This window comes from Chiloscyllium plagiosum, chromosome 33, assembly GCF_004010195.1.
Source record: "Chiloscyllium plagiosum isolate BGI_BamShark_2017 chromosome 33, ASM401019v2, whole genome shotgun sequence".
Lineage (NCBI taxonomy): Eukaryota > Metazoa > Chordata > Chondrichthyes > Orectolobiformes > Hemiscylliidae > Chiloscyllium > Chiloscyllium plagiosum.
The window spans coordinates 37,763,310-37,784,963 of record NC_057742.1 but is presented as its reverse complement, the minus strand read 5'-3'; the positions used below and the strand labels follow the sequence as shown (position 1 = coordinate 37,784,963).

The window sequence follows — 21,654 nt, the reverse complement described above, 5'->3', positions numbered from 1 at the left end:
CCTCCATCGCCACCCCCATTGACCTATTGTATTCTATGCTACTTTCTCCACCCCCACTCCCCTCTCATTTATCTCTCCACCCTGCAGGCTTCCTGCCTCTATTCCTGATGAAAGGCTTTTGCCCGAAACGTCGATTTTCCTGCTCCTTGGATGCTGCCTGACCTGCTGCGCTTTTCCAGCATCACTCTAATCCAGATCTACATACTGTGTCAGGAAACTCTCCTGCACACATTGGACAAAAACTGACCCATCTAAGGTACTCTAATTAGAGTTTCCAGAACAACTACCCTGTTACTCTTGCTCCTATCCAGAATCATCTTTGCAATACTTTCCTCTACATCACTGGAACTTTTTGGAGGTCTATATAAAGCTCCCAACAGGGTGACCTTTCCTTTCCTATTTCTAACCTCAGCCAACACTAATTCAGTGGACGGGTTCTCATCAGACATCCTTTCGGCTACCATAATATTGTCCTTGACTAACAATGCCACACCTCCACCCCTCTTTTACCACCTTCCCTGGTCTTACTGAAACATCTAAACACCGGAAACTGCAACAACCATTCCTGTCCCTCCTCTATCCATTTCTCCAAAATGGCCACAACATCGAAGTCCCAGGTGCTAACACATGCTGCAAGTTCACCCACCTTATTCCAGATGCTCCTGGCATTGAAGTAGACACACTTCAAACCACCTTTCTGTTTGCCAGTACACTCATGAAACCTTGAAACATTATTTATGACCTCACTACTCTCAACTCTTGCATAATGAAGATACAATTCAGGTTCCCATCCCTCTGCTGAATTGATTTAAACCCTCTCAAACAGCATTAGCAAAGCCCCCCCCCCCCCCCCCCACTCCCTCTGGTACCCCTATGTTTCAGGTGTAGACCATCCTCTTTGTCAAGATCCCACCTACCTGAGAATGAGCCCCAACCATCCAGTTTAAGGGGCAGACTGATTGCAGGAATAGGGCATCAGTCTCTTAGACCTTCCGCCTGCTTCTCCATTTGATAACATCATGACTGATTTAATAATGACTACACCTTCACTACCCTGTCTGCCCAGCAATATCCCTCGATCCAAGATGGAGGACAGGAAAATAAATTGTGGTTGTAAGAGCTGCTCCTTTTCTAAGGTATTTTAGGGGTTAGAACGGATTTTATAAGCTTTTGCATTCTTTTGGAACTTTGGAGAAAAACAAATCAAAACAATGGCACTTTAAAAAAGAAAAAAAATACAGAATGGCAGACAGCTCATGGTCAGCAAGAGAAACAGAGAAAAAAACCTGCACTACAGTCTGACACAGCAGTGATTCTGCACAACTGCTCCCTTTGCTGCTTGAGTTCAAGTATTTCTGGACATCGGAGTGCTTCTAAGAAAAATTAGCAAACAGTGAAAATGACAGCTGACCTTGGAGGTAGAGCTCACAGCATGAGAACAGCAAAATACATGGTTTTTAAGTGTAACCTTGATGTCTTTTTTGTTGTAAATTTACAGTAGTGAGAAGAGTGGATTCTTTTTTGATGTATGTTTTATTGAGATCTGTCTCTTGATTGAAACTTAAAAACATAGATACTAAGTTAACTTGGAGCAGTGTATTTTAGAGCAGTAAGACAGTGCTATTTTCTGAGTCTGTAGATTGTAAAGGAGCAAAGACAGCCTTTAGTAAAGTGATGTGGTCTTACGGTCAGATGTGGGAGTTTCCATGTTATTGCTGGTTATGTCTGTAGGAAGTGTATATGATTGTGAATCCTTTCAGATCGCATGATAGTTAGAGCGGTAGTTCGAGGCAATGTGGGGTGTGTCACATGGCAGTTATAGGAAGCAGTTATAGTTTACCTCCAGGAAAGGTAGGCAGGTAGTGCAGGAGTTCCTTGTGAATATCCCCATTGCAAACAAATATGTTGTTTTGGAAAATGCAGAGGGTGACAGACTCACAGGAGAAGGTAGCACAAACAGCTAAGTTTCTGGGACCGAGATTGACTCTAATGTAATGAGGGGTACGTCAAGTTCCAAGCGATTGACTGCGATAGGGAACTCTCTTGTCAGAGACACACACTTTTCTGCAGCCGAAAGCAAGAAATTAGAATGGTGTGTTGCCTCCCTGGTGCCAGAACCCAAAATATCTCGGAGAGAGTGCAGAATATTCTCAAAGGGGAGTGGGACCAGCAGGAGGTTGTTGTCCGCATTGGAATGAATGACATTGGAAGGAAAAAGGGTGAGTTCTAAAGGGAGAATATTGGAAGTTAGGCAGGAATTTAACTTTTTCAAAAAAAAAGAGGCTCTTGGAAAGGGGGGGGGAAGAGTAGTAATTTCTGGATTGCCAGGAGCGAGTAAAGGTAGGATTAGGAAGATAGAGCAGTTAACTGCATGGCTGAGAACTGGTGTAGGAGAGAAGTGTTCACATTTTTGGATGACTGGAATCACTTCTGGGGTAGAAGTGACCTGTATAAGGAGATGTATTGCACCTGAATTGGAAGGGGACGAACAAGGAGATTTGTTAGAGCTGCTCAGGAGAAATTTAAACTCGTAAGATGGAGAACTAAGAAAGGGATGATAGCCTTAATGGGATTGTACTATACACCACTGTTCACCCCACCATGAGTCAGTAGGAAATTGAGAAATAAACTTGTGACAAGATCTCAGTTACCTGTAAGAATAATAATGTTGCAACAGTAGGGGGTGTTAACTTTCCAAACATAGACTGGGACTGCCATAGTGTTAAGGGTTTAGATGGAAAGGAATTTATTACATGTGTACAAGAGATTTTTCAGTACGTGATGTACCTCCGAGAGAAGGTACAAAACTTGACCTACTCTTGGGGAAATAAGGTACAGTAAGTAACTAAGGTGTGAGAATGGGGCCAGCGACCATAATTCTATTAGTTTTAAAATGGTGATGGAAAAAGATAGACCAGATCTAAAAGTTGAAGTTCTAAAATGGAGGAAGGCCAATTTTGACAAAGGCCTTTCATAAGTGATTGGAGGTGGATGTTTGCAGTTAAAGGGATGTCTTCAAAAAGGACACAAGAGTCCAGAGAAAGCATGCTCCTGTTAGGGTGAAAGGCAAGCCTGGTAGATGTACAGAATGCTGTATGATGAGAGAAATTGAAGTTTTGGTCAAGAAAAATAAGGAAACTTATGTCAGGTATCGACAGGAGAGATCGACTGAATCCTTAGAAGAGCATAAGGCAGTAAGAGTATACTTAAGAGGGAAATCAGGAGGACAAAAACGGGACATGCAATAGCTTTGGCAAGTAGGGTTAATGAGAATCCAAAGGGTTTTTATAAATACATTAAGGACAAAAGAGTAATTAGGGAGAGAATAGGGCCTGTCAAAGATCAGCAAGACAGCCCATTTGTGGAAGACAAGAGATGCAGGAGATAGTAAGCTAGTATTTTGCATCAGTATTTCCTGTGAAGGAGGATGTGGAAGATATAGAATGCAGGGAAATAGATGGTGACATTTTTCAATATATCATAGTACCAAGGTCGTGGTGCTGAATGCCTTAACATGCATAATGGTGGATAAATCCCCAGGACCTGATCAGGTGTACCCGAGAACTCTGTGGGAAGCTAGAGAGGTGATTGCTGGGCCCCTTGCTGAGATATTTGTATCATCGAAAGTCACAGGTGAGGTGCCAGAAGACTGGAAGTTGGCTAATGTGGTGCCCATTATTTAAGAAAGCTGGTAAGGGAAAACGAGGGAACTACAGACCGGTGAGCCTAACGTCGGTGGGGGCAAGTTGTTGGAGGGAATCCTGAGGGATTTACATGTATTTGGATAGGCAAGGACTGATTCAGGATAGTCAACATGGCTTTGTGCATGGGAAATCATCTCTCACTAGCTTGAGTTTTTTGAAGAAGTAACGAAGAGGATTGATGAGGGCAGAGCCGTGGGCGTGATCTATATAGACTTCAGTAAGATAGTCACAATGTTCAGTCGTCGTAACGACTGGTTACCCAGGTTAGATGTCATGGAATACAGCAAGAACTACCTTTTGGATACAGAAGTGGCTCAAAGGTAGAAGACCGAAGGTGGTGGTGGGAGAGGGTTGCTTTTCAGACTGGAGGCCTGTGACCAGCAGTGTGCCACACGGATCAGTGCTGGGTCCACTCCTTTACATCGTATATATAAATTATTTGGATGTGGGCCTAGGAGGGATAGTTAGTCAGTTTGCAGATGACACCAAAATTGGAGGTGCAGTGGACAGCGAAGGAGGTTCCCTCAGAATACAACGGGATCTTGATCAGATAGCAAAATGGGCCGGGGAGTGGCAGATGGAGTTTAATTCAGATAAATGAGGCGCTGCGTTTTCGAAAGGCAAATCAGGGTAGGACTTATATGCTTCATGGTAAGATCCTGAGGAGTGTTGCTGAACAAAGAGACCTTGGAGTGCAGGTTAATAGTTCCTTGAAAGTAGAGTCAAAGTTAGATAGGATAGTGAGGGCGGCATTTGGTATGCTTTCCTTTATTGGTCAGAGCATTGAGTATAGGAGTTGGGAGGTCATATTGCAGCTATACAGGACATTGGTTAAGCCACCTCTGGAATAGTGTGTGTAATTCTGGTCTCTCCTACAGGAATGATGTTGTGAAACTTGAAAGGGTTCAGAAAAGATTTACAAGGCTGCTGCTAGGGTTGGAGGATTTGAGCTATAAGGAGAGGCTGAATAGTCTGGGACTGTACTCCCTGGAGCATCAGAGGCCGAGGGGTGACCATATAGAGGTTTATAATATCAGGAGGGGCATGGAATAGAGTAAATAAACATGGTCTTTTCCCTCGGGTGGGTGAGTCCAGAACTAGAGGGCATAGGTTTAGGGTGAGAGATTTAAAAGGGACTTAAGGAGCAACATTTTCATACAAGGGTGGTGCATGTATGGAATGAGCTGCCAGTTTAAGTGGTGGCGGTTGGTACAATCACAAACATTTAAAAGACATCTGGATCGGTATATGAATGCAGATGGTTTCGAGGGATATGGGCCAAGTGCTGACAAGTGGGACTAGATTAGGTTAGGATATCTGGTCAGCATGGACCAAAGCTTCTATTTTCATGTTGTACATCTCTATGACTCCTTTACTGGTGAAAATATATCAAACTCAGTTGTAAATATTTTCCATGACTTAACTCTGCCGCTTTCTGGGAAGCAGTATTCCATGAGCCTCAGAGAAAAAAATTCTCATCCAAGTCCTAAATGACAAACTCCTAAGTTTTAAACTGTGTCCACTAGTTCTAATCTCCCCCACAAGAGGGAACATTGACCTAGCATCCACCCCATTAAAATGGAAAATAATTACTCCCGCAACAGAAGTGATGAAACCTGGAGTACATATTGAATAACTTAAGATGCAATCAACCCTTTCAGTATCTTCATTTGCTTGCATACAGTACTACAGCATCAATTAGATTGATGGGTCTGTTTCTGTGTTGTATGACTCTATACCATTGACAACCAACAAACACCAAACTACAATCATATCCCTTTCATTGAATTATATCTGCACAAGCCAGACAATGGGATAAGACCTATGTTGTTATAAAAGTGTAACATATAATTTGTATTTACAGATGTCTTAAACATAAACTTAATTCCAAGTATTTCATAGGGGCATTACTAAACAAGATTTCACAATGAACCACAGGAGGCGGTATTAGGACTTAAAGGAGGAAGTAGATGTATAGAGATTCAGAGGTTAAGGGAGGGAAGTCTGAATGTTACAGCATACATAACTAAAGAGAGGCCACAAAGTTGGTGCAATTAACACTGGGATTGGGGGGGGGGGGGGGGGTGCAGTGATCAAGAGGTTAGGATTCAATGGAAATAAATCAATGCTTCCACTGAACTGCATAACCATGTAACCACCCAAAAAGAAAATTCAAGAGACCACACACTTAAACAAATCACCTGTGCCTTCCAAACATAAGTATGTTGACACAGATATCTTCAAGATTTGTGGGGCTGGGGGAGATTACAGAGGAAAAGAGATGTAAAGCCTGGAAGACGTTGTATATTCTGGAGTCAATGTAGGTAATTTAGCACATGGAAACACATGGCAGCAAAATTTTAAATGATACCATGAGACCTCTTGTGGTGCCTATCACATAGCCAAATAATGGTTACTCACTTTGGCAGCACCACTGTCAAAGAGGCAAGAGGCCAATCCATTCAAAAAAAGGACTCGGCCATTGGGGCAGTTACTTTCAAATTAATCACTGCAAAAATTGCAGTGCAAAGTAGGTATAACTTTATTTGCAAATTAGATCAATACTGAACAAAGACTTCCAAGGGATGACTTGGTATTGGTCAGCTCGCATGCACTGGAGTGCAAAGCTGATTTCAGATCTATTAAGTTCAATTAATGTTCATTTACATATGTTCTTAGCATTGAGCAACTCCTGTGCTCACTGAAATGAATTGAGATGAGTGAATCCATAGCATGCAAACATTCACTGTTGAGTGACCATACACAGACAGCTAAAACTGTTGCAATATTTTTGCTTACAAGGCTCAAAATATTTACACCAAAGGCTGCTTGGAGCTGGAGAGAGAGAGAGAGAGAAAATTAACAGATGAGTCTGAAAAGCATTGCACAAACAACAGAGTTTGTCAGAAAATTACAAAGTTGCCCCAATCCCATATTTGATAGCAAAATGAATATTTTACTGAGGAAGGAGCAAAACCATGCAGATGCTGAAAATACTCAGGTATTTTTGGAGAATTCCATGGCTATTTTACAGAGCAGTAGCAGCCCTGTCCACAGTGTAGTGAGTCATGAACCATGAGCAAAACCACCTTCATAGTTTAGATTAGATTGGATTAATTCCCTACAGTGTGGAAACAGGCCAATCGGCCCCACCAGTCCACACCAACCCTCTGAAGACTAACCCACCCAGACCCTTTTCCCTTTGACTAATGCACCTGATGCTATGGGCAATTAAGCATGGCTAATCCACCTGACCTGCACATCTTTGGATTGTGGGACGAAACCAGAGCACCCAGAGGAAACCCACGCAGACATGGGAAGAATGTGCAAACTCCACACAGACAGTTGCCTGAGGCTGGAATCGAACCCAAGTCCCTGGCGCTGAGAGACTGCAGCGCTAACCACTGAGTCACCGTTAGGGCAGTTGAATCAAGTGATTAAGGTGGTATAGGGATACTTGCCCTTATTAATTAAAAATTAGAGTTTAGGGGCAAGAGTTTATGTTCTGTTTGGTCAAAGCTACAATATTGTGTGCAGCTCCCCATTATAGGAGAGATGTGATAGCAAGAGAGGGTGCAAAGGAGATTTACCAAGATGTTGCCTGGCAGAGGTTTAATTATGAAGAGAGATTGGACAGAAATGGGGTTGTTTTCCTGAGAGTAGAGGGGACGTGATTGAGATATATAAAATCATGAGGGGTATAGATAGAGTGGACAAAAAGAAACTTGTTCAGTTGATGAGGGGATTTAAGGTCAGGAGCAAAAGGTTTCAATTAGATGTGAAGGAGTATGTTTTCACCTATAGGGTGGTGGGAATCTAGAACTCTACCTGTGAGAGTGGTACACATAGAAACCCTAAAAGCATTTAACAAATATTTAGGTGTGTACTTGTGATGCCAAGGCATACAAGGCTATGGGCTAACTGCTGGAAAGTGGGATTGAAATCAGTAGATGATTGTTTTTGACTGCCATGGACACGTGCCAAAGGACCTTCTTCTGTGCTGTAGATCCCTATCACTTTATAATTTTGCTTCCCATAAATGCACTCCGCTTTCTCCCTCACCATAAATCCTTTATGAAATGAAGTAGCAGACAATGAATTTAAACATCCAGGAAGCATGATGGAATACTCGAGAATACTTGCCATCTCGAGAGCAGCACCAGAAGCTTGGCACCATCCATGACAATGCAATCCACTTTATTGGCACCACCTCCACACCCTCCACCACCAATACTCAGTAACAGCAATGTGTACTGACTGTAAGATGCACTGCAGAAATTCAAAGATCCTTAGATTACACCTTCCAAACCCACAATCACTTCCATCGAGAAGGATAAGGACAGCAGATAAAGAGAACACCATCACTTCCAAGCTCTCCTCCAAGTCAGTCACCATCCTGACTTGGAAATATATCACTGTTTCTTCACTGTCGCTGGGTCAAAATTTTGGAATTCCCTCCCTAACGGTACTGTGCCTAAACCGACAGCATGTAGACTGCAGCAGTTCAAGAAGCAGCTCACTAACACCTTCTCAAGGGCAAGTAGGGACAGCAGTGGCCAGCCAGCAATGCCCAAGTCCTGTGTGAATAAGGAAAGTTTAAACACTCCAGAAGAAAGCTCAAAGGTGTATGCAGTCAGAACACCACAGAAGTTTGGGACTTGAGATAAAACATCTTAAAATAATCTGATTAATACACATACTTTTTTTGTTACATTCTTGCATGGAGCGAGAGCATCACTAGCAAGGCCTACATGTATTGCCCATCCATAAAAAAAATAAGTTTCTACCTTCTGAAATACACTCAAACAGATTTGCATTTTAGGATAAAAGTTGATCAGACCACAAGTTAAAAAACAGACACTATAGTGTGTGACTTTCAAAACATGAAGGATATTAATACTGTTTGAAATCTACAAGCTATGCAGTTCTTACTATCTTAACTTTTCAGATTGTTAAAGGTGCATAGCTTCTGAGCAAAAATTGCTTGTTGTAGCTCAAAAACACATTTTTAGATTAGATTAGATTACAGTGTGGAAACAGGCCCTTCGGCCCAACAAGTCCACACCGACCCGCCGAAGCAAAACCCACCCCTACCCCTACATTTACCCCTTACCTAACACTACGGGCAATTTAGTATGGCCAATTCACCTGACCCTGCACATCTTTTGGATGGTGGGAGGAAACCGGAGCACCCGGAGGAAACCGGCATAGGCAAAATGTCAAAAATGGACTCAGGTATGATGATTCTATTATAGAGATAATATTTGCATCATTCGCTTGACTCATTAGCATGTATGAAATCATACCAGTGCACAAGTACAAAATTTTAGGAGCAAGGTTGAAGAGATAGGGTGAATACAAGCTCAATTTCACTTTATTTAAAGGCGAAAATTCAACTGAAGACGGCATACACTGCCACAAAAAAAATCACCAAATTTTCTCTTCTCAAAGCAATAAATATCTTGGAATAATCAATTATGTCAAATATCCTCCCCAAATATAGGGGAATTTAGCAGAATTCCAGTTGAACTATTGCCAGAAAATGAGGACTGATTGGAGACGTTTTGTTTGAACATCTTATAAGCAAGAGACTTGGAGTCCTGGCCAATATTTATTCCTTAGCCATATGCATACTATAATCGGGCTGAATCATTTCATCTCACAAAAAAGATCAAATATAAGGCACCACGACAAAAGCTCATCTTTCTGATGAAGAGTCATCTAGACTCTAAGCCTGACTCACTGTGATTTCCAACACTTTTTGCTTTCAGTCTCATTTTTGTATAGTGCCTTCAAATGCATTAACCTTCACATCAGTGTTATATAGCAAAATATGACATTGAACTACATAAGGAGGCAAAGTAGTGTCAAAAGTTGTAAGGAGTGCCATAAAGACTAAAGCTAGATAGAAAGATAAAGCAATTTAGGGTTGGAATTCTAGAGTTTAAAATCATGTTGACTGAATGCAAGTGATTAAAATCAGGGATGATCAAGAAGCCAGAATTGGTGAAGGGCAAATATCCCTGAGCTCGGAAGACTGGACAAGATGAGAAATAGGGAGCGACAAGAGAAACAATGAGATCTGAAAGCAAATGTGAGAATTTTAAAATTGAGGCATTAACTAACTGAGAGCCAATGTAGGTTAGAGAACACAGACCTGATTGATGAAAATAAAGTACTGTAAAACATCAGCATGTCTTGCAGCATCAGTGCAGAAGGAACCTGATGTTTTGCCAGCACTTCAGTTTTATTTTAGATTTGTAGCAGTTTTAGTATTTTGCTTTAATTTTGTTGTAAGTAGAGCTTTGGATGATCTCAAATTTAAAGCTCCCAAGTTCATAACATATAACAGCAGAATTAGGCCATTTGGCCCAGAGAGTCTGTGCCGCTATTTGATCATGACCGATATGCTCCTCACTCCCATTTTCCTGCCTTCTCTTCATAACTCTTCAATCTATTGCCTATTAAAAAATCTGTCTAACTCTGCCTTAAATGTACTCACTGTCCCAGCATCCATCACACTTTGGAGTAGCAAATTCCACAGATTCGCACCCCTTTGGGAGAAATACTTCCTCCACAACTGTTTTTAAATTTGCTACCCTTTATCCGAAGAGATGATGATCTCTCATCCTAGAATGCCCCACAAGAGGAAGCATCCGCTCCAAGTCTATTTTATCCATACCTTTTATCATCTTGAATATCTCAATTTTATCTTCCCTCATTCTTCTAAATTCCAGAGAGTACAAGCCCAAACTTTTCAAGCTTTCTTCATACAACACACCCCTCATCTCTCAGATCTATCTAGTGGACCTCCTCTGAACTGCATCTAAATAAGGGGACCAAAACTGTACACAATACTCCTGATGCAGTCTCACCAATGCATTGTATAGTTCAACAATACTTTGTTACTTTTATATTCTGTGCCGTTTGCTATAAAAGCCAACATTCCATTCAATTTCTTTATTTAAAAGGTAGTCTGTGGGAAGCCAGTCAGGGGTGCATTATAATGGACAAATTTAGGAGATAACAAAGACACAAATAAGGGCTGCTGTTGTTAGAAGAGCCAAGATAAGCATGAAGTTACAGATAAGAGAATAGGCAGTCTTCGTGATGAGGTTGTACAGGACTTGATGCAGCCACTTTTGGAGTACTCTGTCTAGTCCTGGTTGCCCTGCTATCGGGCGGATATTATTAAATTGGAGAGAGTTGGATATTATTAAATTGGAGGGAGTTCAGAAAAGATTTATTAGAATATTGCCAGGACTGGAGAATTTGGGTTATTATGAGGGGGCTGGATAGGCTGGGACTTATTCCACTGGAAGGTTTAAAGGTTTATAAAATCATGAGGGCCATAGAAGAGTAGCAAAGGTCTTCCCCCTGGGGTGAGAGAGTTCAAAATTAGGGAGGCATATTTTTATGGGGAGAGGAGAAAGATTTAAAAAGAACCTGAGGAGCAACTTTTTCCACACAGAGGGTGGGGATTGTGGGTGGAATGAACTGCCAAAGGAAGTGGTAGACAAGCTGGGGGCTGGAAGTACACAGCAAGCCAGGCAGCATCAGGTGGTGTCGAAGTTAACATTTTAGGTGTAATCTGAAGGAGGGGTTCCTAATGCTGCCTGGCTTGCTGTGTTCTTCTAGCTTCCTGTTTATCTACCTTGGATTCCAGCATCTGCAAATTTATTTGTCTCTAGCTGAGGAAGTGGTAGATGCAGGTACAACATTTAAAAGACATCTGGACAGATACATGAATCAGAAAATTTTTTTAAGATTAGATTACTCAGTGTGGAAACAGGCCCTTCGGCCCAACTAGTCCACACCAATCCTCTGAAGAACAACCCATCCAGACCATTCCCCTACATTTACCCCTTAATCTAACACTACAGGCAATTTAGCATGGCCAATTCACCTAACCTACACATTTTTGAACTGTGGGAGGAAACCGGAGTATCCGGAGGAAACCCACGCAGACACTGGGAGAATGTGCAAACTCCACACAGACAGTTGCCTGAGGCGGGAAATGAACCTGGGTCTCTGGCGCTGTGAGGCAGCAGTGCTAACCACTGCGCCACCGTACCGCCCATTGTGCCACCGTGCCGCCCATGAGAAGTTTAGAGGTGTATGGGCCAATCGCAGGCAAGTGGAATAATTTAGCTTGGCAAACTGGGTTGCCATGGACAAGTTAAACGAAAGGGTCTATTTCCATGCAGTATGACTATATGTGGATGTATGGTCAGATGATCATCTTGATGTGAAATATGCCATGTTCTGAACAACCTAGTTCAGCCTCAGACAGTTGTTAAAGAAGGAATAGAGTTAATGGCTAGAGAAGAGATTATGGCTGGGACTAAAACAATGACATTCAGCTTCCCTGTATTTAATTGTGTAAGAAGTTAAAGCAATCTAATAATTTAAAGACAGATGAGAAGTTAGGAGAGGCAGTGAGGTACAGCTCGGCGTCCTCAGTATACAATAATGTTTTCAGATCACACCACTGAGAGGCAACATGTTGATGGGAAACAGCAGGAGCAAAATACAGATCATTGAGGGACTCAAGAAGTAATAGTACAGAAACAGGAAGGTGAGTCATTGCAGGTGATGAGTACAATTAAATAATTAATAATGGAACTGGCAGTGACATCTGGGCAACTGCTAGAGGTGCATGCTTTTATCAATCATATCTAAAAGCTGAAGGAAGATTGACAAAGAGGGATAGTTTACCTTTGTCAGTCACATAGGATGCAAGTGAGACTTTGATTAGAGCCACTTCAGAACTGTGCCGTGGTCTAGTGGCACGATGAAAGAAACTTCAGTTGGAGAATCCTACAGCCAGCCACCATTAATCTAGAAAAGCCCAGCTCAAATTCCAAGCTCAGAAGAGGGTACAGTACCAAGTTCTACTGGTTCTGTAAGAGTTTTCCCAACCAACCATATACAAAGTGCCTCAAGACTTTATTCTATGTTATAAAGTATTGTACAATCATTGTATAATGATTCAAATTGAGCTTGGGCTGGCCATTGGTCTAAATCAAGTACACAGCGAACAACATAGAAAAAGACTCCTTGGCCCACCATGTCTATGCTCATCAAACTACACTAATCCCATTTTCCTGCACTTGATCCAAAGTCTACAACACTGGTATTTTAGGTATTCATCCATTCTCTATTTAAATATTGTGAATGTACCTCCACCACACACTCAGGCAGCACAATCCATATTTCTACCATCTTCTGAAGTTTGCTGCAATCTCCTCGAAACCACTTACACCTTACATTAAACTTATGCCTGGGGGATCCAAGATGGAGGCAACTCAGCAAGTCTGAGTCTATAGTGCTCCTCCCAAGACTTGGGCAAAGTGGGCTACCCGCCTCCACCACACTCACCAAATCATTTAAAATAGTTTTTACTTAATGTAATTAGTTGCTCAGCACTGAATTTAAACAGTCTAGTCTCCTGTAAAAATGACTTGGGGGAAAGGAGCCCGCAATTCTCAGAGGCAGGAACCCCTCCCCCGCCCTCCCCAGCTGCAGCAGAGGCGTCCACAGCCGCCCCGGGGGACTTAGCTATGGTGGCGAGCCTCGTGGAAATAATCTCTAAACCTGAAGCGAAGATCAATGCCTTCATTGAAGAGTCCCGAAGCCGATGGAATTCACTCTGAGCCGCTACAAAATCACGGCCGAGACATCGAAGAAATCGAGCGCCAAGTCGGAGGGGTGGAGCTAAAGGCCGCGACCTCCGAGATCATAGCAGAATCAGCCGTGGATCGGGTCCGGACTCTCGAACAGCAAGTCCGGACCTTAGAGAATCACACTGACGACCTCGAGAATCGAGGTCGTTGAAAAAATATTCGTTTGCTGGGTCTTCCCGAATGGGCAGAAGGCGGCCAGCTTACAGTGTTCCTCGAGCAGTGGCTTTCACAGCTGTCAAATCTGGAGGCTGGATCAGGCCAGGTAAGGGTGGAATGGGCCTACCGGGTTGCAGTGCACAGGCCCAGCTTGAACCAGTGCCCCCGCCCAGTCCTGTTCTGGCTGCAGAGCTACAAGGAGAGGCAGATGCTTTTGGAAGCTTCCAGAAATCTTTGGAAAGATCCCCAAGCCATGATTCATAAAGGATCCAAGATTATGTTATTTCAGGACTTTTCCCCAGCTTTGGTCCAAAAGAGAAAGGTGTTTGATGAAGCAAAAAAGCGTTTAAGGGACTTAAACGTTCAGTACTCCTTGCGCTACACTACACTTCAACCATGAAGGGTCCATGTATAACTTTGGATCACCAGAGAAGGCCAAGGAACTTTTGGACTCTCAGATAAATTATAAGAGTTAATTGATGTTGTTTTGCCCTCCCCCCACACCGGTTTACCCCCCTTTTTTTTCCTTTATTACCTTACTGTTTATTATCATCTCCGTGGGGTGGGAAGAGGGGTTTATTTATTTATTCTTTACTTAGCGATTTTCTTCCTTTTTTTATATATCCAGGGGGTCTAGTTAATGTAGATGGGGGGGGGGAAGGTGGTTACCGTATCCTATTTTATCTCTGTCCTTAGGAGCGGGATTGTTTTCCCCTGTTATTCTGTAGTACTATATTTAATTATTATTTGCTGAGACTGTAATTTTATAGTCATTTTTAATTCTAGCTCAGTAGTATATTTGAATTTTCTTTATCCTATCGTGGGGTGCCTGGGTCAAGGGTGGGACACTGGTTGGGAGAGGTTATGATGGGTTTTTGGAAAGGAAGCGATGCCCCCTGGGAATAAGGGGGAAGATCTCTGTTTAAATAAGTTTTATTTTTTTTATTTAGAAATAGTTTCTATTTATATTGATCTGAGCGTGTGTATTAAAGAATTTTATATGCTCTATGCTCGGGATGTTTTGGATAGGGTTTCTTCTCCCAGGGGGTCTCTGACTTGCCTGGTGATTGTGGGTGATCGGTCGATTAAATGGTGCACCTGGAATGTCACGGGGAGTAATTCACCAATCAAAAGGAAGAAAATATTATCAAACCTCAAGGAGGAAAGGATCGATATAGCTCTCCTATAGGAGACACATTTATTGGATAAAGAACACCTGAAGTTACGACAAGGAAGAAATTATTATCCATTCTCTCTTTCTGTGCAAAGAAAAACATTTTGGTAAACTGGGTGGCTAAGGGCCCTCATGGACGTTCGAGTTGGCACAGAATAACTGTGGAATATACTCCCCCTGACTTCCTTACAAATATGGTGCACCAAAAAAAAACAAATTACTCCATAAAATATGGCAGCCCTTCTTGAATTACACAAATACAGATATCTCGATCATCCTAACAAGGGCCTTTATTTAATTGAGAGGATGAACCTGGCTGGTCCAAGATGCCTAAGGAGAGGAATCCCGCACAAATACGGGTTTTGTTGTGATCTGATGTTAACACATTCTGAGCATGTATATCACGACTCAATTTCTGTGTTATCTGTTGTTTTTTTTTTCTCTTGAATAATCATACACTCTGGCTAGTTGTGGGTTAGATGAGTAGTTAGTTGAGTTTTGTTTTATTTTTCGTTTTTTTTTCTGTTTGATAGATTTTGGTTATTATTTATTTAAGATTTAATTGTATACCAATGTTTATACTTGGGTTTTTTTTTAAGTTTTCTTTTGACAATGTAAAAACATGTTAAACTCTCAATAAAAATATCTATTAAAAAAAAGTATGCCTATTGTTGTACTGCTCCCCCCCGCCAGTCGAAGCAAAATGCTCAGAGACACAGTACGGTTTTACCTCCTTTATCTTTATTCTGGGTCCTGGAGGGAGAGAGAACGATTGCCTATGTGCACAGAGACACGAGTTCAGAGTCTTCTCTGGAAGAGCAGTTTCTCAATGAATTATATAGTCATTTTACAGGGGGGGGGAATCCATATAAGGCAACATACATATTGATTGGGTGACCATTACAATCAGTGAATATCGATAGTAAAGATTAAGCCATCTGCTGTTACACAATGACTAACTGGCTTCACAATGAATACTTTTCACCTTGTTAACTGACGTTACATACTGAATGTTACGTCACCTTGTTAAATGGCTCTACATAATGAATGCTTTTCCACCTTGTTAACCCATTACCCTTGCCTCCAGCACCCCATTGTTAACTGTAAGTTGTTATCTGATCTGAGTAATGCTCAGCTTAAACTCTTGTTTCACAAAACTCAAAATTTAACTCTTTCCCTGCCTGTTTATACCCAATACACATTCTCACATTGGTCTTAGATATGTCTGTCAAGGGGAACTGATTCTCTCAACCTATTCCATCTATGTTTCTCATAATTTTGTATGCTTTGACTTGATAAAGGAGCAGCACTCCAAAAGCTTGTGATTTCAAATAAACTTGTTGGACTATAACCTGATGTTGTGTGACTCCTGACTTTGTCCACCCTACTCCAACACCGGCATCTCCACATCAACATCATAATTTCGTATACTTCAATCAGACTCCCCACCCCCACCCCCAATTACTTTTGCCCCAAGGAAAAGCAGACCCAGCCTAACAGTCTCTCCTCACAACAGACTTTTAATCCCAGGCAACATCCTGGTGAATCTTTTCTGCACCCTCTCCAGTACAATCACATCTATCCAATACTGCGACCAGAAGTGCACACAGTGTTTCATCTGTAGCCTAATCAATGTTTTTCAAAGTTGTAACAAGACTTCCTTGCTCCGATATTCTATGTCCTGGCCAATGAAGGTATGCATTCTCAACACCTTCACCACCACCATGCTCTTCCTGTGCTGAAACCTTCAGCAATCTATGCACTTGCATACCAAAGTCCCTTTGTTCCTTCGTACTCCTGAGGAACCCATCATTCATTGTGTATATCTTTGCCTAAACAGATCTCCCAAAATGCATCACCTCATACTTGTCATGATTAAGTTCCATCTGCCAATGCTCTGCCCAATTTACAACCTGATCATGATCAGACTGCAGTCTGAGACATGCGCATGTTTATCAAAGTACTGTAAACAATGGAAGCTCAGTTAAAACTGAATGAAGAACTTTTTTATTATTAATTGAATTCACTATTTTAAATCTCAATTTCTGCAGTCTCATTTCAGTTTTCACAGGATTTACATTATTTTCTTTGTCTTCCTCTCCACAAAGTTCTTGCATACAAATTAAGTACACAACGGAGGTCCACAATAAGATTGCAGGCAGGGATGTACGTATACATGTCAATGGAAAGATTTGAGAAGATAGGAGAAGTAAAAGTACTGAAGCTTCAACATATGAATATTCAACAAAAATATCAGGAGAAATATACAATTTCAAATTAGGCTGACTGAAAGATCACGATTAAAGCTTTAAAACTGAACCTATAGCTCTCAAAACTGAGGATGAAATCTGTGAATCAACTTAAGGCAAATGACAAAAAAAATTAAGAGGAGACATGATGAGATTATTAGACTCTGGTGGAAACAGATTCAATCATAACTTTGAAAATAATTCAGAAAATTATCTGAATAAAGAACAATTGCAGGGGACAAGCTGGTAGCGTTGAACTGATGGAGTTGCTCTTCCAAAGAGCCAGTACAGCTTTCACAGGCTGAGTGGCCTCCTTCCTTGCTATATTCATGCTATAATGCTGTTTCACCCAAGTTATTACATTCCAAAAGGCCTGTTGACCTAAAATGCACAGGAATTTCGAACTTGTACAATTTCCTTCTGAAATGCCAGTGGGTAAAAAATATAATCCAAGAAAACATTTGGAGAAAGACAATAAATGATCTTCAGTGTAAAATTAAACCACTGGAGGAAGTTAGCTATCATATGGAAGAGCAACAGAATGGGTTCTCAGAGATTGAGTGTGAAGGATTGGAGAAATAAAACACGATAGGAATAAAAGATACATATAGTAAGGATGGAGTATGGCAGGGAAGAATTAGTTGTCATGGCAGCAGTTAAAAGCAATAATGATTGCAGAATGGAATTGCGTGCGAGGACTTATCAAGGCACTGAAAATCAAGATCAAGTTGTGAGGACAAAGAGATTCATAGAAATGAAACAAAAAGTAGATTTTAGGAATGTGAAAAAATTATGGGAATTTAATTGCTGCTGGCATGGGGAGACAATAATGAGAGCACAATCTAGGTTAACCAAAGCAATAAAAATTAATACTAATAATGGTAAAGTCTTAGCAGCTCCTTTTAGATATACACAAACACAGAAGAGCTTCCCATATAGATTTTTCAACCGTAGGCATAGTAAAGATTTGTCAGATAATTCAGTTTTTCATCTGTCATAAATTGAAATAATTTTGGCTTGCACACACACCAGCAAATGCAAATACTAAAAAAAATGCTCATCTTGAACAATAAGGATTATGATAAGATTCATCTCCCAGAATTTCAACATCATTGATTAAAATGATTCAGAATATAAAATAATTGCATACTTTGGATTCTGCTAAGCGACACGCTTAAGAGTCAAGTGCATTAACTGCTCAGTTCCTTCTAGTTCATTGAACCCATTCTTTTCTGAATTTCTGCTTGTGCAGTGATTAAGCAAAAAGATACTTCACCTTCTCTATTTATTCTGCAAACTTGAAATTATAATAAAGGGATGCTCAATCACTTCAATGAAAGGTATTGTTCTAAGAGTCCAAATTTATTGAAAAAATTTGGCTCCTTCTTCATAAAATTTTAAAATAACTATACTTCTAAATCTTAGGTGCTACCCTATCTCTAGTTCGAGAATCCTATTATAGTGAAGCCTAATGCAAACCTCTATATGGAAACAATTTATTTTGGAGCATATCATATCTGGAATCTATGACATTACATAACCAATAACTAAGATTGTCGCGGAATATATTATTTTCTATTTTATTCAGTTCCATGACCAGCGGTCCACTGTTAACCCACTTCTTCAATGTATACTTTTCCATTTAGTGAAATACTATGTTAATTTAGGAGAGCAAGACAAAGAAAATAATGTAAATCCTGTGAAAACTGAAACGAGACTGCAGAAAAATTACACCAGTGAAATGGGAAACACGGAATTCAATTTTGATGAATATGGATGCTTCTTATCTCATGAAGCAACAGTTATATGTAGAAACTTGCGACCAGCATATTTCTACAGCACCTAATTTGGATGATTTCCTCCTGTGCAGCTCCCCCCTCCCCCCCTGCTGTGAGCATATTAAAAATTCAGATCAACTGAGCTGGTTTAGATAAGATACTCAACTCCTCTCTTCTTTCATCTGCCCTTGCAACAAAATTAGTTCTGCACTGCAGCTAGAATAAAACGAGTTCCACATGCCACATCAACCTAAATCTTAAAGAGCTCTAACCTATTATTCTTGCTTTGGCAAAACAATTCTTAATTACAATCAGTTCTCTGCCTGCATATCGCAATAATAACCAGCCATTTTGTTTCCATTGTATAAGAGACAGATTTGCCATTGTCTCTCATTAGCATATCATATAATTTAGGCAGAAAGCCACTGAAAAAGACACGTGCTATAAATGGTGATTTAACCATGGGAGTAAGTTTTACATATTCTGCACTGCTGGCATTTGATCCACAGGTCGACAGCAGCAGCCCGGTAGCCTTATTATTCTTGATTTTCTCCTCAGCTTTGTTGTCTATTTCTTTCTGCCTCCCACGGTTAGAATTCTAAATCTATTCATCTGTTAAATATTTTGCAGCACTTCACCTTTCTCTTTTTTGTACAATAATCCTCTTAATTACATTTCCCTCTTCACCCCTGTTCTTCTACGAATACACTAAATATACATCACTCTCACTTTTTGTCATCTCCATTTACAAGACGCCAATTACCGATTTTGTCTCGCTTTTCCAACATTTTCCTCGTTCTCTGTTGCCAGCCTCCCTCCCCCAGTCTCCTCCTCAATTTACTTACCGTCATGCTGTCCTGGCATCTGATACACAGACAAATATGATTGAGTACAAAGATTCAACCCTCTACAATTTCTTAGGAACTACTCCCCAGAAGGAATGTGACCAGCACCCACCTTTGTACAACGCTCATACGAAGGTTACACATATTCAACTGAAGAAGCCACTGCAGCATTTTCGACAAGAGACAAAGGCAACAGCGAACTGGTCTAACAGCAGAACAAATGGAACAAAGCAGCAGGAGCTCCAGCCATTTACTGCAGTCGTTGTGCATAGAGTATAGTGCTTTCGACACCACCAGGTGTCTACGCAAAACCTTGCAGCTGCAGTGGGACAGTTAATATCTTGACGCCAAAACATCTCATTTCCTTCAGACCAACTTAACCCTTTCACTAACAAACAAGTTGTGGAAAATACTGCCGTGCATGACTACTGAAAAGCTCTTCACTAAATGTTAAAAACATATAAATTGCATGCAATGAGCACCTAAAGGCAAATGAAAATTTCGCACAACCTGCTTTTCAGCATTCCCAACCTTCCAGTGCAAATCACATCCCTCAGTTCTAGCTAATAGATTGGATAGAACTACAATTATCTAAACTAAATCACCAAAACAACTTACTACCATTTGAACACAACAGGAGCCACAAAGCCTTCTATTAAAACAAGTATCTTGCAGTCCCACCTGCATCGCTCTCCAATCCCATCTTGCCAGCAGGTCTGTACTTAACCCAATTCATGATGAGCCAATAGGTACAGATGTTACTCTTCCCTCCCTCGAATACACACTTAGTCTCTATTTCGTGGTTAGTGAACTGGGATTGTTAACCCAGCAGTATGGAGAGTCCTTACACAGACTGACATCCTTCCCCACCACCCCATTTTATTGTTAACTATTACTTAAACACATATCATAAACAACAAATGATATTTAATCAAATTCCTGTAATATTAATATTTTATTTGCTGAAGAATGTTCCAGTTATACAGGACGTTAATTAGTGAGACTGCATTTGGCATACTGTACACAGCAATATTCACCATATTTACGAAAGGACGTTTATGCAGTGGAAGCAGTTTCGAGAAAGTTTCTTAGACTTACACCTGCAACAAGTGTATGAGGCAAGGCTAGGCCTGTATCTTCTGCAGCTTAGAAGAGTTAGAGATGACTTAATTGAAGCATAAGATTATAAGGGGACTTAACCAAGTGGATGTTGAAAAGATAGGAGAATCTAGAAATAGGAGTCATGGCTAAAAAAATACCTTTAACAACAGAGATGTTTCTCTCTGAAGCCTTTGGAATACCCTTTCTCAAAAGTCAGTGAATACAGAATTTCCATTTTTTTTATGGCAGAGGTAGATAGATTATTGATTACCAAGGAGATGAAAGGTTTTCAGGGGTATGCAAGAATGTAGAGTTGAGGTTAGATTCAGACCAGCCACGATCTTACTGAATGGCAGGGCAGGCTCAAAAGGCTGAGTGGCCTTCTCCTGTTCCATGTTTTTACGCATGGTATGGTAATTCAATGGAGAGATTTCAAAATGTGTCAAGGGGTTTAAACTTAACATGCTGGCAATATAAACCAGTATGGATCACTGGAAATATGAATGATGAAAGGGTGGGATTCAGTGCTGAGATAGGTTGAAGCCTGTGGAGCATGGGAAGCCATTGAAAAGGGTAGTGAAGTAATAATTGGTAATAGAAAGAACAAGAGCCAAGTAGCTGAGGCACTGGCTGAGGTGAATACAGGTTTTTTTGGTAGTGGAATAAATGTGACGTCATGAATATCTAATTGGAATATCAGATAAAGTAATAGTTGTTGCTGATCAGTAAACTATAATACTCCCCATCGATGGGGCAACGTTGAGGCTTACTGCTTAAACATCGAAGTTGAACCATATAAATTTAAGCAAGTCAATGCATCATCTGATGGGACAGCTGAGCAAATGAATATAGAAAAAGGCTTTCCAATTATTATACCTTAAATGAAACAATTATAATGCAGGCAAAAATGGCAGCAAACATGAACACAGCAATGTTCCTACAATCAATAATGAAATAAATG

The 21,654-nt window shown here is 40.8% G+C and overlaps 1 protein-coding gene across 16 annotated transcripts in view; it reads right to left on the bottom strand.

Moving 5' to 3' along the window:
• LOC122540026 (protein TANC2) overlaps nucleotides 1–21,654 on the bottom strand; it is a 1,063,581-nt gene that overhangs the window by 681,479 nt on the left and 360,448 nt on the right. The window contains exon 1 of one of the 16 annotated variants that reach the window (XM_043675325.1): nucleotides 19,705–19,853. The exons of 14 other annotated variants lie outside the window; for them this stretch is intronic. The gene's annotated coding sequence lies outside the window, so the exon portion shown is untranslated. Of the gene's footprint in view, nucleotides 1–19,704; nucleotides 19,854–21,654 lie in introns of those variants that run through there. One more of the 16 variants, XM_043675335.1, reaches the window with a different exon arrangement.